Source organism: Pteronotus mesoamericanus, unplaced genomic scaffold, assembly GCF_021234165.1.
Source record: "Pteronotus mesoamericanus isolate MK-2021 breed Mesoamerican mustached bat unplaced genomic scaffold, CSHL_Meso_final contig_20, whole genome shotgun sequence".
NCBI lineage: Eukaryota > Metazoa > Chordata > Mammalia > Chiroptera > Mormoopidae > Pteronotus > Pteronotus mesoamericanus.
The window spans coordinates 78692757-78707779 of NW_026555085.1; the positions used below are offsets into that span (position 1 = coordinate 78692757).

The window sequence follows — 15023 nt, forward strand, 5'->3', positions numbered from 1 at the left end:
GGTCTGTGTTGATTGATTTGTCTTTGGGGTGCAGTTGACTCATCAGATGATGGAGATGTTGCTAGTGTTTCATGAAGTCCAGTTTGCTATGTGGGCTTTATTGGTTTCCCAGCAGCGGCACTGACACGAATTTTCAGATTTTATGGGTTTTAAACCTAATGAAATACATCCTCAAGAAACTTCCTTCACTATTTTGGTAGCTGCACAGTTTGAAAGAAAAGAACCAATGCACACAACACAGGAGAGTTCAGGACTGAAATAATGGAAGATGATGACATGTTTATTTTGCTCTTGCACATGGTGTCATTAACTGCACAATGGGATGCTGATGCTGCCTTGGAGGCTGGTATTAATCTTTGTGCCAAGCCTGAAGAAACTGTGCATGCATTTGTTGATGTAAGTGTTGCTGTCCCTCTTTTGGATCATTAAGATTTTGGAGGGGGGATATAAGTTAATATAAGTCTACTGCACTTTTAAAGAAGATGCAGAATTGGTGAATATAAGAGATGTTCATTTTCTTGCAGTATTGACAATTAAGTGTACAAAGTCACACAAGAGACAGGAGTCCTGTCACTATTGGTTAATTTATATATATTATCTAATTTAATCATAACCCTGGGAGAGTGGAAATATTGTTAATCCCATTAAGCCAATGATACTATAAAAGTGTTGCCAGTATTTGCTCTTAAATTTACCTGAATTCAAGGACATATCCTTGATTAGTACTTTATAGAGCCTCCTATCAAAGCATACTAAATTCTTGCTCTTTATTAAACCTACATGCAAAAAAAAGTTGTGTTCCACAGTAAAGGAATGTTGACAAAAATCTATGTTCAAAAATATCCAATCTTTTCCTTTATTTCTACCTTTTTATTTCTGAAGTGGTGATAGAGTCAGTATCTGTATATTGCCAGGAACTTGGGTAAGATGAGAGATTACATCTTTGGATAGAAGCACTTGTAGGAATTTTCCAGATGATTCACACAGAATCAACTTAATCTTTTGGAAAACATTTTAGGGACCACAAATATACACTGTACCCAGAATATAGTATGCTTACTGCAGTATGGTTTGTGATTTTTCTTTTGGCATGCATAATCTAAATCTAAAGACCTAGACAGAAATGGCTGATTTTAGCACTTCCACTATAAAACAAATACTTTCCTACAAGAGAATATCCTTATTCTTATTAAACATACTCTCTTCCAAATATTCTCTTCCAAAGACATCATGTGGTTGGGATCTCACCTGGTGGTAACAGGAAATGATCCTCACCCTTGGTGTGTCTTTGGAGAGTATAAATGTTAACTCTTTAGTAAAGTACTTATTTTGTATTTCAAAAGTCTATAAAATGCTTGAGCCACTTTGAAGACCAAAGTTAACTATTTTCCCATCCAGACTACAACCTCTCGAGTAACTTCTAGGTACCCTCTCTCTTTCTGTTTCCAAGTACTTTGGAAGTATGGCTCAGATTCTATAAAAACTGAGTATTGTGATTAGTTTCTCACAAGCCTCAATACTTTGACAAATATTCCTCATTTTCCTGTAATTAGGATAGTTATTTTTAAAAGTCACAATGTACTTAATTCCAAAATCCAGGCAGAAAAATAGACATTAGGATGAGTCTTCAGGAAAATAAAGAGAGACACTTTTTTAAAAAGCACAAAGTCGTTAATTAAATATTTGACCTTTTGTGGCTTCTCAAATGTCCATTTTCAAAAAGATAGAAGTAGTTAAAAGGAAAAGATATGAATGTGGATTCAAGGCTAGAAGACAAAAATAGCTTAAAGTGCCTGGATATATGTTAATAGATTGCAAATGAGTATTACTTAAAACTTAAACCCTTGAATATGAGGTCTCAGGCACAGAGTGAGTTCTTTATAGATGCAATGTAATTCTGATGGCCTGCCAGCTGTGTTCTGATTTCAGAAGATGACCTTCCCTATAAGTTTTATATGTGACTCATAAAATGCCCAGCTCTGGAAAGCTGTGATCAGGACAGGGAGTATGCTTTCTTGGTTAGATGGTGGGGTCCTGTTCCCACCTCTGTTTTTGAAGGATATTAAAGGTAAGATTAAAAATGCTCCAGTTGTTCTGCTTTGCTGATTATAACAGTGAAGGAGACAAAACAGATTCTAGCTTGTGGCTCAGTGTTTCCGTGTTATTCAGCAGCACCTGTTGTCCAGCAGCTGTTAGGGATTATTTCAGGTTTCTTTGTAAGGAACAGTGTGGCAACAATAATAAATCAGATTTAAACTGGTTAGTGAAGGGGTTTGTTTAAAAAATTTAAAAGTCTTTTTTATAGTAAAAAATGTTCATTCTAAGTGATGAACCAGAATGAGTCTACATAATCTTGGCACCAATTTATATATTCTGAGTCTGCGTAATGATCATACATACACTGAAGCCATGATAATTTTCTCTCAGGAACACAGCAACACTGAAAGCCTCCCTTCTCAGGTCTGAAAAGAGAGGAAGGGTACAATATTTCCTTTAAATGTTTTTGCCTTTGGTTCAGGTAAAATAGAAGATACAGCTCTGATAATTAGAATTTCATACAGCAAACGCTCACATACATAGTGGATTTGAAGCAATCAGTTTTCACTAATCTACAGAATTTCCTCCTCAAGGGAGAAGGGATTTAAAAACTTACATGATCTATTTAAATTCGATGTATGATTCTCCTTTTTTTTTTTTTTTTTTTTTTAGGGAAAAAAGTGACTCTAAGGTCATAATGTGGGATTAACTTCTCTCTTTCTGATATGACATTTCATATTAAGGCAAATTAGGGAGAAACATTCATGGGTACGTAGGAAGGAGAGAAATGTGGTTTTTTACTTTATTATTTTTGATGGGAATATATACTTTATACAATACATCATTCCTGGTTCTCTAAATATGTGTTTTCCCTCAATTAAAATCTCAAAAATCCAGAATACTTGAGGAGGTGGGATTCTGTCAGAGAGGTGAATGGTATAGAGTTAAAGCAAGAATCATATGATTTTTAATATAATGTTTTATTTTCTTTACCTGTACCTTTACCTGTGCATATATATAAAAATCTATATAAATTGTTCATTTTTCATATTCCCATTTTGTTCATGAAACAAGCAAGTTTATTCTTTTAAAAATAAATTTTTTAGGGTGACATTGGTTAATAAAATTATGTAGGTTTCAAGTTTATAATTCTATAATATATCATCTGTATATTGCTTTGTCTGTTCACCACCCAAAATCAAATCTCCTTCCTTCACCATATATTTTGATGCTTTACTACCTCCTTCCAATTCCCCTATCCCTCTGGTACTGTTGTCTGTGTCTATGAGTTTTCGTTTGTTCATTTGTCTTGTTTGTCATTTGTTGCTTTAAGTTTTATGCCATACATATTAGTAAAATCATATGGTTCTTGCCTTTTTCCATCTGACTTATTTTGCTTAGCATGATATTCTCACAGCCCATACATTTTGCTGCAAATGGCATTATTTTATCTTTTTAATGGCCAAATAGTATTCCATTGAATATCCATACCACATCTTTTTTTATCCAACCACCTATTAAAGGACACCTTAGCTTTTTCTATGTCTTGGCCACCACGAATAATTCTGCAATGAACATAGGGGTACATATATTTTTATGAACAAATATTTTCAAATTTTCCTGGTAAATACTCAGAAGAGGAGTTGCTGAGCCATATGGTTAAGGTCCTGAACAGACGTTTCTCTCAAGAAGACATACAAATGTCCAACAGATACATGAAAAGATGCTCAGCTTCACTAGCTATAAGGGAACTACAAATCAAAACTACAATAAGAAAGCACCTCACAGCTGTTAGAATGGCTATTATCAATAAGACAAGTAATAACAAGAGTTGGGAGAGGTTGTGGGAAAAAAGGAGCCCCCATTTACTGCTTGGTGGGAATATAAACTGGTACAGCCACTATGGAAAACAGTATAGAAGCTCTTCAAAAAAAAAATAGTTATCATGTGACGCAGATTTACTCTTAGTCCTATTTATGTGAAGAATAGCCCACCTTACTTGTAAACCTACTCACTGTTTTTACACCTTTCTTCTGTTCCTTATTATCCTTCACTAACACAGCCTTCAGCTACTAAGGCATAGAGGACCACTTTCTGAAGAGTAACTGAAATTAGCCCCATACATCACCGGTAATGGGGATAGGAAATGCTACACAAGCTCCTCATGTGGAGAAAAGAGATCTTCTCGTTGTTCTATTTGGAAACATTGAGCTCATTCCCTTCCCCTTTATGAAATTATTGTCACCTGTCCTTTTCGTCTTTTCCAAGCCCTAATATAATAAGGTTAGGCTCCACCTCTTGGCAAGGGGCTGCTCTGCTCTTGACCCAGGTGGCTTGTCTGTCACGGAGTCTTCAGTCATCAGAGTTAGCAGTAGTGTGCTTGGCAACAAGACCGAGCAAAGAAAAACCTGTACAGAGAGTACTCTTAAAAATCTGCTATTCTCAGAGCACCTGTTTTCTCCAAGAGCTGTTTACTTCAGGACTTTCAGGGTCAGCAGGAAAGCTTTTCAACAAATCTGGTTTCTTTTTGAAACTATTTTCGGTAGTTTTGTTACATGTGCCCGGTAATTCACTTTAAGTGGTACAGGGATGGAGATAATGGATAGATAGAATTCTCAATGCTCTAAGGCTCTTTTGTCATCCCATTTTTTTTCATAAATTTTATCTGCTAACATACAAAAATTGTGTAAACAAGAATAGGTTTAACATTGATACAGAAAATTTGTTAAAAGGGGCAAAGGCAGCACTGGGCTTCTCTAATGTTGCTTATATTCTATGCCCTTTTGCGCCTTCCTGCCCAGGACCCCATTGTAAACTCTCAGGATTAATTTTAGTCATTTCTTGCAATTTCATACTATACCTTGTCTTTTCTGCAAAGCAAAGATAACACTGTAGTTCAAAACTTGGCCATCCACAACCCTTAGGGGATATATTCTTTTATTATTTCTCAGCAGGAACATTTAAAATTTCTGAAGCTATATTTTGTACTTATCTGCATTCTTAAACATGGAATATAGATAATAAACCTATTTATTATTATAAGTCATCTGCCATTATTATAGTTATAGTTCTGATTTGAACACAATATTATAATTTACTGTTAATTTATTTAGAACTGTTTACCTTTCTCTGCAAATAATTTCAAACTCCTATACCATCACTCAATTTCACTTCAAAACCACTGCAATTTGTAATTAAAATAATTATATGTACAATAAAAAGGATTGTCATGGATAAAATGCACACTTATTCCTAATATAAAGAAGACTTGTTTTCAGAATACTTCCTTTTTTGACTATTCACTGCAAATAATCAGTTACCATTTTTACATCTCTCAAAATTATTGCACTTTTATTAGAGTTAATGGGTTTTTGTCCTAGAGGAAAGATGCTATTGCAAGTTGTGCTTGTTCCCTGGAGAACAAGGATATACTGCATTGTTTTGGTTTATCTAGGTGGTGGTTCATAAAGAATAAATAAATGCTGCACTGGCAAAGAAGTTAGTCATGTATTTTAGCTTGTGAAATGGATTAAAAGGCAATGAAGAGAAAATCTCTTTCAAACCTGCTATGGGCAGCCCTCACTAATTATGTTTTTGCCTGTGGAATATAGATTATGGAGCCTGTATTAAGAATCAGTGACACATGCATTATGTATATATAATAAAATACAAAATATTTACTGTAAATAGGAAAATGCGGTAATACTTCCTTTTTAACATAATCATACTACACTCATTTTCAAACTTAAATATCCATAAAGTATTTTATTTTTGCAAAGAGAGATTCTAAAAATCATAAAACCAGAAAGATTAATAATAATGCACCTATCAAAATTTGATTAAAAATGCAGGTTATGGCTTTCTTGCACTGTCCTAGCATTAAAGAAGCTACAAAGATACATACTTAGAATACCACCAAGTATCCCAATGTTGTCAGAAAGGTCTTCCTCTGATTTTAGCAAAGACGAACCACACGAATTTTATTCTCTAACTACTGACAAGATTTAATTTTGGTCCATGGTATTACTATTTCTCCTCCTGTGGCAAGTTCTGGTTTTTTCAGGGCCTTTCCCCCAACTCTTCTGTAAAGAAAACATCATATTTCCAACTTTCAAATTAAAATGTTATTTTCATAAATATATGTACCAGGTTGGTTTATTTTCACATATCCTTTCCAACTTTAGGCTAAGCAAAAACATGCATGTAGAGCCATATTAATATTACTAAAGCAAAACACAACCCAACTTAATATCAAGAGAAATTGTGATCTTCCAAGCTTGTTTTATACGGAAAACATTGATTTTGACATATATTATTCAAATCCCTATCGGATCACACATGGCTCAAGAATATTCAAATAATAAACTCAAAAGAAACAGATGTGAAAGTATGGCCTTCAAACATTATAGCCAATGATGCCCTGGTTGCCTTTGATCTTGCCAACAATAAAACCACATCCACACTTCAGTGGCCACCAAACTCTTTGGCAGAACTTCCTTAACTATGAGCTCTTTGAAGCTACCAGTTTGAGCACTATCGGCTATTTTTTTTCAAGCCCTAAATAGCTGCAGGAATCTTAGCAAGGGTTGCAAGAACAAGTTTGACCTTGGCATAGTGCCAACAAGTGGCCAGTCCAAGATTTGGGTAATATCATTACTAGCACTGAGGGCTTCTCTTATGAGATTATGGATAAATTAGGCCATGGTCCAAGGGTGGAAAGCATGTGGCCTTGAATGCCCAGCTGAATGTCATCCCATATTCATTCTTTAAATACCAGCAAACTCCTGTCCCTTTTTGGAGTATTATCTATGGCCATCAGGCTATGATATGAAATTCCCTTCTAAAAACGTTTATTAAATTTTTTTTGCAATTACAGTTGACTAGTCATATATACAGTCATACATTAGTCATATATTAGTCATTATATTAGTCATATATACAGCATAATGGTTAATCATTTATATAATTTATAAATTGACCCCCCCCCCCATAAGTCTAATATCTTCCTGGCACCATACATAGTTAATACAATATTATTAACTATATTCCCTATGGTATACTTTACATTTTAAAGATAAAGAAAATGTGGCCAAGTGTCACTAGTCTTTTAACTTTTTTGTATGATTGACATTTTTATTGAAATCTTATGAATAAGTAGAATAATGTGATAGAAAATGACTGTGTAGCTATTAAGATGGTCAGGGAAGACCCAATGAAAGATTCAGTATAGCCTGCTATAGAAGCTAAAAGAATGCTGGTGTGACTGGAGTGTAGAAGGTATGGGTTAGAGAAGTAGAATATTTCTATTCTAGAAACACGTCAGAAAGGTGTGCAGGGGTCATAATGTCTGAGGAGGGCTTTGTGAGGCAGGAGAGAAATTTGTATTTTATCCTAAATAGGTTTCAGGTACAGATGTGGCATGCTTCTGATTTATATTTCAGAAAGATTTCTTTGGATACCATATAGAGAATTTATTGCTAGGATGCAAGATCTGAAGTAGAGAGACGAGCTTAGAGGCTATAGAAATCGCGGTGTGATGTTGGGTTGGAGAGGATAGGTTTCATGGACATGAGAAAAATCAGACATATACAGGATATTTTGGCAGGTCGAATAAATACTACCTACCAATTAATTGTGTGTAAGTGGTAAGGGTAAGAGGAAAAAATTTAATAAAGAAGGTTAGGGAAGGAAAACCAGTGTAGACCTTAGATTTTGGTCTTAAACAATTACATAGATGGTGATATCATTGAATTTCATTGAGTAGATTGGGAGGACAATAAGATTTTTAGGAAAATAAAAAGTTCTGTTTTAGCCATGTTGGATTTGAGATACCTTTCAACATCTAGAGCTATAGATTTGTATTTGGATATCTAACTCTGGTGTTTTATGAAAATTTATCATGATGAGAGAGGTTTGGAAGTCTTTGGCACAAAAATGGTTTTAAAACCATAGGACTGAGACAAAGAAATGATGTCACCAAGGAAAATTGAACAGAGAGAGAAAAGGAGGTTCTCTTACCAAGTCCTGGGACACTCCCACATTTAGTTCTTAGCTTCTTGTTTTTAATTCAAGGAATGTAAAATCTAACTAATAGAGTTGATAATATAATAATGAAAAAGTAAAGATGGAAGGACTATGAAATAATGTTTTCAATATTGTAGTAGACTCTAACCAAGCATGCGTATATAAGGTATTCTATTCTGTCAGGGAGAATTATCAAGCCTTAGTATTTGAAAATATAACTCAGGAATCTATTCATATAAGAAGTTAAATAGAATTTGCACTAAAGTAACCAACTAATACTATTCAAAATGACTGAGAACACTATTGTCTGAAATTGAATTCAATATAGATCACTTATCAGTAAAAATGTAAGCATATTAACTAAAGAATACAAACTGAGAGATTAAAAAATGCATGCAACCTTATTAGTAGGTACAAACCAAGAGCACAGATATTAGGGAGAAGTTATCTTAATTATGTTATATGTGCAGGGTCCCTTCCCTCTTAGAAACACACACAATACAAATTTAGGCTGATCAGGATTCTCAGTGTCTTTGCTCAAGAATCATCCAAGTCATGTAGCCAGTCTAAGAAGCACAAGTGTAAAGTGAGAGGAGCTAACAGAACCAGAAAAGGAGGCCTCACAAAGGAACTATAGAGTTTATCTGTATTATGCATTGTAAATGTATTTAAAATAATACTTACTATAGTAGTATCCACAGCATTATACCATGAGAAACATTAAACATTTTAAACATATAATATGAAGTGCAGCCTCTTTATAATGAGTTTTATTGACCATACTCTGGCCAACTCTGACACTCTAACAGGGGGGTCCAACCGGTGGCCCGTGGGTTGCAGGCGGTCCAGGATGGCTATGAATGCAACTGAACACAAAATGGTAAATTTACTTGAAACATGAGCTTTTTGATTTCACAGTGTTTGTATATTTAATATGTGGCCCAAGGCAATTCTTCTTCCAGTTTGGCCCAGAGATGTCAAAAGTTTGGACACCCCTACCTAGAATTTAAAAAACATGTTCTATTTTTTATTGTTGGTATGATTATTGGAGGAAGATATTACTTTTATAAATATGGTATTCTTCATTGTTCTTAAATAAATAATTTCTTTACATGTAGTCCACTCAGGAAATTAGAAATGATGCATAAAAATAAAGCTTTTTTAAAAGTACATTTTATTGATTATGCTATTACCGTTGTCCCACTCTTTCCCCTTTACTCCCCTCTGTCCAGAATCCCCCTTTCCTCCAGCAGTCTGCCCCCCACCTTAGTTCATGTCCATGGGTCATGCGTACAAGTTCTTTGGCTTTTGCATATCCTCTTTTATTCTTAACATCGCCCTATTTTGTACCTACCAATTATGCTTCTTAGTCCCTGTACCTTTGCTCACATCATCTCCACTTCCTTACCCTGCTGATTATCTTCCATGTAATCTCATCTCTCTGATTCTGTTCCTGTTCTAGTTGTTTGCCTAGATTTTTTTTAGTCAATTGTTGATAGTTGTGTTTGTTGTCATTGTACTGTTCATAGCTTTGATCTTCTTTTTCTTAAGTCCCTTTAACATTTCATGTAATAAGGGCTTGATGATGATGAACTCCTTTAACGTTACCTTGTCTGGGAAATATTTTATCTGCCCTTCAATTCTAAATGATAGCTTTACTGGATAGAGTAATCTTGGTTGTAGGTCCTTGCTTTTCATCACTGTTGTAGGTAACTCTCTTCTCTTGCTGTTTTTAAGATTCTCTCTTTATCTTTTACCTTTGGCATTTTAATTATGATGGCTTGGTGTTGCCTTCTTTGGGTCCAAGTTATTTGGGACTCTCTGAGCTTCCTGGAATTGTATGACTACTTCCTTTGTCAAATTAGGGAAGTTTTCTTTATTTTTTTGAGTAAGTTTTCAATTTCTTGCTCTTCACCTTCTCCTTCCAGTATCCCTATGATTCAGATATTGGCACATCTAGAGATGTCCCAGAGTCTTCTTATCCTCTTTTTTTTTATTCTAGTTTCTTCATTCTTTACTGTTTCACTGTTTATTTCATCCTTATGTTCCAAATCATTGATCTGAACTCCAGCTTCCTTCCCTTCACTGTTGGTTTCCTGTAGACTTTTCTTTATTTCACTTCCTAAAGGCTTCATTTCTTCCCTTATATGTTTGCTGTGCTCAGTGAGATTTCTAAGCATCCTTATCACCAGTGTTTTGAACTCTGCACCTAATAGATTGGCTTTTTCCATGTCACATTTCTTTTTCTGGAGTTTTGATCTGTTCTTTAATTTGGGCCATATTTCTTTGTCTCCTCAATTTTGCAGCCTCCCTGTGTTTGTTTCTGAGTTTTGGGTAGAGCTTTTTTTGATTCCATCTTGGTGTACCTCTTATATTGTAAGGGACGGATTCCTAGGTATTCGCCTGGGCAGGGCAACCTGTTTTGCCATTTTGTGGCACTGTATGTGGGGGAGGAGTCTGAGAGGTAACAATGCCGCTTGCTGGGCCCTCTCCCTTTTTTCAGTCACTTCCCCCACTTCCGAACTGCCACTGGTGCCCTTCCAGCTGCTGCCCCGGTGCTGAATCTGAGTGGGTAGTTTTGTGCATGTCCTAGGACCATTCTAGTTCTTTAAACAGAATGTCCTGAGCGACTGGCATTTTCTTCTGCCATCCCAACACCCACTGGATTTTACAGTCAGAAGTTATGAGGCTTTATTTTACTGGCACTGGAACCCTGGGCTGCGCATTCTGGCCAGCGGCTGGTATGGCTCGCTCCCCAGGTGGCCATCCTGGTTTTTATCTACCACAGGTGAATGTGGGAGCACCAGTTCTGCTGGCCGCCTTCACTGCTGCTTGCTGCCAGCACCACACCACATCCTCTACACCCTGGCTCCCCTCCTTGTCTTTGCCCTTCTCACCCACCTGGATGAATATTTCCTCTTTAAATCCTTGGTTGTCAGATTTCCATACAGTTCGATTTTCTGGCAGTTCTGGTTGTATTTTGTTTTGAGATTACTTGTGACCCTTCTTATGCAAGGAGGTGAAGCATGTCTACCTACGCCTCTGTCTTAGCCATAAGTAAAATGCAACTTTTAACTTGCAAAGTTGTTTATGCATCTTGGGTTTGCTTATTTTTCGCAGCGTGTGCATCTTAAAATCACCACTTGCACTCTGTGTTCTAGCTTTTGACTGTAGTGGAAATTTTGATTGGAGACACTGGGAATTGTGATATATAATATATGTGCTTGCATCCAATGGAGACAAACCACCGCCTTTGCCTGTATTTCAGTTAGCAGGAGGTTTTCTTTTAGTTTGTTTAGAAGAATCAAGTGCTGTCATCTGCGTGGCATACAATATTTGATAAAAAAAAAAAGTTCTTTTGCCCTTTGTGTCTTAAAGGCTGAATGTCATGGAATCCTGTTTAGCCGAAGAACAGTTTAAGATTTCATCTGTGACAATATTAACAATAAAGGCAAATACAATTTTAAATTATTATGCCTGATAGAATAAGAACCATTTTCTGAATACAAAACAGAGACAAAAAGTTTTCTATGTTTAAGATTACACATAAAACGTTCTCTGCTGTCTCCATCACTGTGTGATCCCTCAGCCTCTTACCACTGCTGTGTTGCCAAGATGTTGCTTTCCAACAAGCTGACTCTGGACAAACTGGAGGTGAAGGGGAAGCAGGCCATCATGAAAGTGGGCTTCAATGTTCCCACAAAGAACAAGGACTCATGGACAAAACCAAAGGGGAAGAGCTGAGGGAGGGAAGGTGGGAGGGGGCAAGGGAAAGGGGGGCGGGAAGGCAGAGACAAATGTATTTAAAAAGTAAATAAATTAATAAAAAAAAAAATTAAAAAATTAAAAAAAAATAAATAAATAAAAAAAAATAAATGAAATAAATAGTTCATTGTCTAAAAAAATAAAAAAGAAGTGTTTTTAAAATAAAATAAAAAAAAAAAAAAAAAAAAAAAAAAAAAGAACAACCACATAACAAACAACCATAGAATCAAGGCTGCCATCCCAAGCATCAAATTCTACTTGGACAATGGAGCCAAGTCAGTTGTTCTCATGAGCCACCTGGTTCAGCCTGATGGTGTCCCCATGCCTGATCAGTACTTCTTGGAGCCCGTTGCTGTAAAGCTCAAATCTGCTGGGCAAGGATGTTTTGCTCTTAAAGGACTGCATGGGCCCTAAAGTGGAGAAGGCTTGTCCTGACCCAGCTGCTGGGTCTGTCATTCTGCTAGAGAACCTTCACTTTCCTGTGAAGGAAGACAGGAAGGGAAAATATGCATCTGGGAATAAGGTTAAAGCTGAGACAGCTGAAGTAGAAGCCTTCTGAGCTTCACTTTCCGAAATAGGAGATGTCTATGTCAATGACGCATTTGGCACTGCTCACCAAGCCTTCGGCTCTATGGTGGGGGTCAGTCTGCCACAGAAAGCTGGAGGTTTTCTGATGAAGAAGGAGATGAACTAAGTACTTTGCCAGGAAATGCCTTGGAAAGCCCAGAGTAATCCTTCATTCTGGGCGAAGTTAAAGTTGCAGACAAGATCCAGTTGGCCAATAATGTGCTGGACAAAGTCAATAAGATGACTATTGGTGGTAGAATGGCTTTTACCTTTCTTAAGGTACTAAACAACATGGAGATTGGCACTTCTCTGCTTGATGAAGAGGGAGCCACGACCATCAAAGATCTGATGTCCAAAGCTGAGAAGGATGGTGTGAAGATTGCCTTGCTGGTTGACTTTGTCACTGCTGACAAGTTTGATGAGAATGCCAAGACTGGCCAAGCCACTGTGGCCTCTGGCATACCTGCTGGCTGTATGGGCTTGGACTGTGGTCCTGAAAGAAGCGAGAAGTACACTGAGGCTGTCACTATAGTCAAGTAGATTGCGTGGCCTGGACCTGCGTGCATATTTGAATGGGAAGCTTTTGTCCAAGGTACTAAAGCCCTCAAGAACGATGTGGTGAAAGCCTCTTCCAGGGGCTACATCACCTTCATAGGTGGTGGTGACCCCGCCACTTGCCATGTCAAAAGGAATACAGAGGACAAAGTCAGCCTGACAGGCCCTGCGTGTGGTGCCACATTAGAGCTCCTGGGAAATAACATCCTTCCTGGGATGGATGCTCTCAGCAATGTTGAGTAATTTTTCTGCCCTTTGGTTCCTGGGCACATCCCCTAACTCAACCTAGAGCTTTCTGTGTCTCTACTTGGTATTAGCTAAAGTCTTACCCCCCCCGTCACGATTCAGCTGTGGAGAGGAGATGCAGCTCAGGAACACCTAACACAGTTGCACGCAGTATATCAGCTCACCTTTGCTGCACCCTGGATTGGACTACGTTCTTTAGGATCTTTGAATTTCTTAGTGGCTAAACCATTGTGTATTCTGGAGTGCATATAGTTCTATTTTGCCTATTAGTAAATTGTTAGCTTAATTCTCTTCTGGGAGTAGCTTACTCTGATTAGCTGTGTCATTTTGTGCTTCTCAGCATGAAAAGAAGATGTAATTCCAATTGTAGGGAGTGGGGGAGATGAAGCTGGTGATCTATTAAATAAATAATAAAAGTATTCATTGAACCTGGGAAAAAAACTTACACATAAAAGTACTTAAACCAGGTATGTTTTACAAACCACTTTGGAAAACTCTTTGGCATTATCTACAGAAGTTAATACATGCATACTTTATGATCTTGCAGTTCAGCTAATAGTCACATACCCAAGAGAAATGAGTGCATCATGCACAAAACACACACCCCAGGATGCTCAGAGCAGCACTGATAATGACATCAGTATTAACGTAGGTAAATATTCTGTGGTTAGTCATGTAAGGAATACTATAAAGCAGTAAAAAGGCACAAACCACTGCTACACTTGATAGCATGAGTGAATCCTCAAACATAATAGCTGCCATTTACTGAGCAGGGGTCCCGTGCCAGTCACATACTCCCGTGGCTCAGAACACATAGGAGACCTATGTTTCTGGAGAAGGTTAATTTAAGCAAGACATTTTTTTCTGCCTTAAAACTGATGAAGTGGTTTCCCTAAAACTGTTACTTCATCTATCCTATTAAAGAGAAAAATTGACCATTTTAAAAGAATGTCACCCGAGGTATTTAAAAATTCTTTTAAAAAGTTAACATCAAGAGGGGATAAAAGCAAATGCAGTTATCTTACCTTAGATCTTATAGATCTAAATATATGCACAGAAATACCTGAAACCACCTCTTTCATCTCTGATGGCATCTCTTTTCATTGTGTGATTGAGTGATGTAAAAGTCAAAGGAAGAGGTTAGTTATATTTATACTTATAAAAATTTTTAGTCCTTTTTACAAATAAAGCAAATACAAGTACAAAAAAGTTAAGCAGCTTGGTATAAGATAAAACATAATTGCTCACCCCTTCCCAATTTCTAGTTGTGTTATTCTTAGGTGTCTAATGTTAACACTTTTTAGCTATTTTTTGGATACTTTTCAATGATAGTTTTTATTCATATTTCTCAACTTGTCAATTTTAGGTATTATTGACAAGTTGATATCAAAACATCAACTTAAAGTTGATACTTGGTTTTAGAAATCACAATTTAGCTTTCTTTAATCCATATTCCTTGCTCATCCCTCTAATATATTATAATTTTATTTAAGTAGTATATATATTTTATGATATAAGTAATGTTAAATGTTAAATATTTACTATTTCATGTTTACATGTTCTATCTTGGAAGCTAATTTCTGTTTTGTTTTGTTTTTCTTGGTTTCTAGTCCTTCGTGTAGTTCTTGTACTATTTGTCATTGTTACATTATTTCTCTTCTTTACAAATATTTCAATATAGGGCAGGGAATGTAGGTATATAGTTGTAATACAAATAAATAATGCAATAATTAATAAATAATAATATAAGACTAAACTGTGAGTTTTGTGTACTCATGACTGTAAACCTAATTTTGCCCACCCCTGTATGTTAGTTTTTATAAAGTTCC

General features: G+C 36.4%; 1 protein-coding gene and 1 pseudogene across 1 annotated transcript in view; both read left to right on the forward strand.

Moving 5' to 3' along the window:
• The window catches only part of LAMA2 (laminin subunit alpha 2), a 525989-nt gene that overhangs the window by 93914 nt on the left and 417052 nt on the right, over positions 1 to 15023 (forward strand). The window lies entirely within an intron of this gene.
• Positions 262 to 13277, forward strand: LOC129067780 (phosphoglycerate kinase 1-like; annotated as a pseudogene).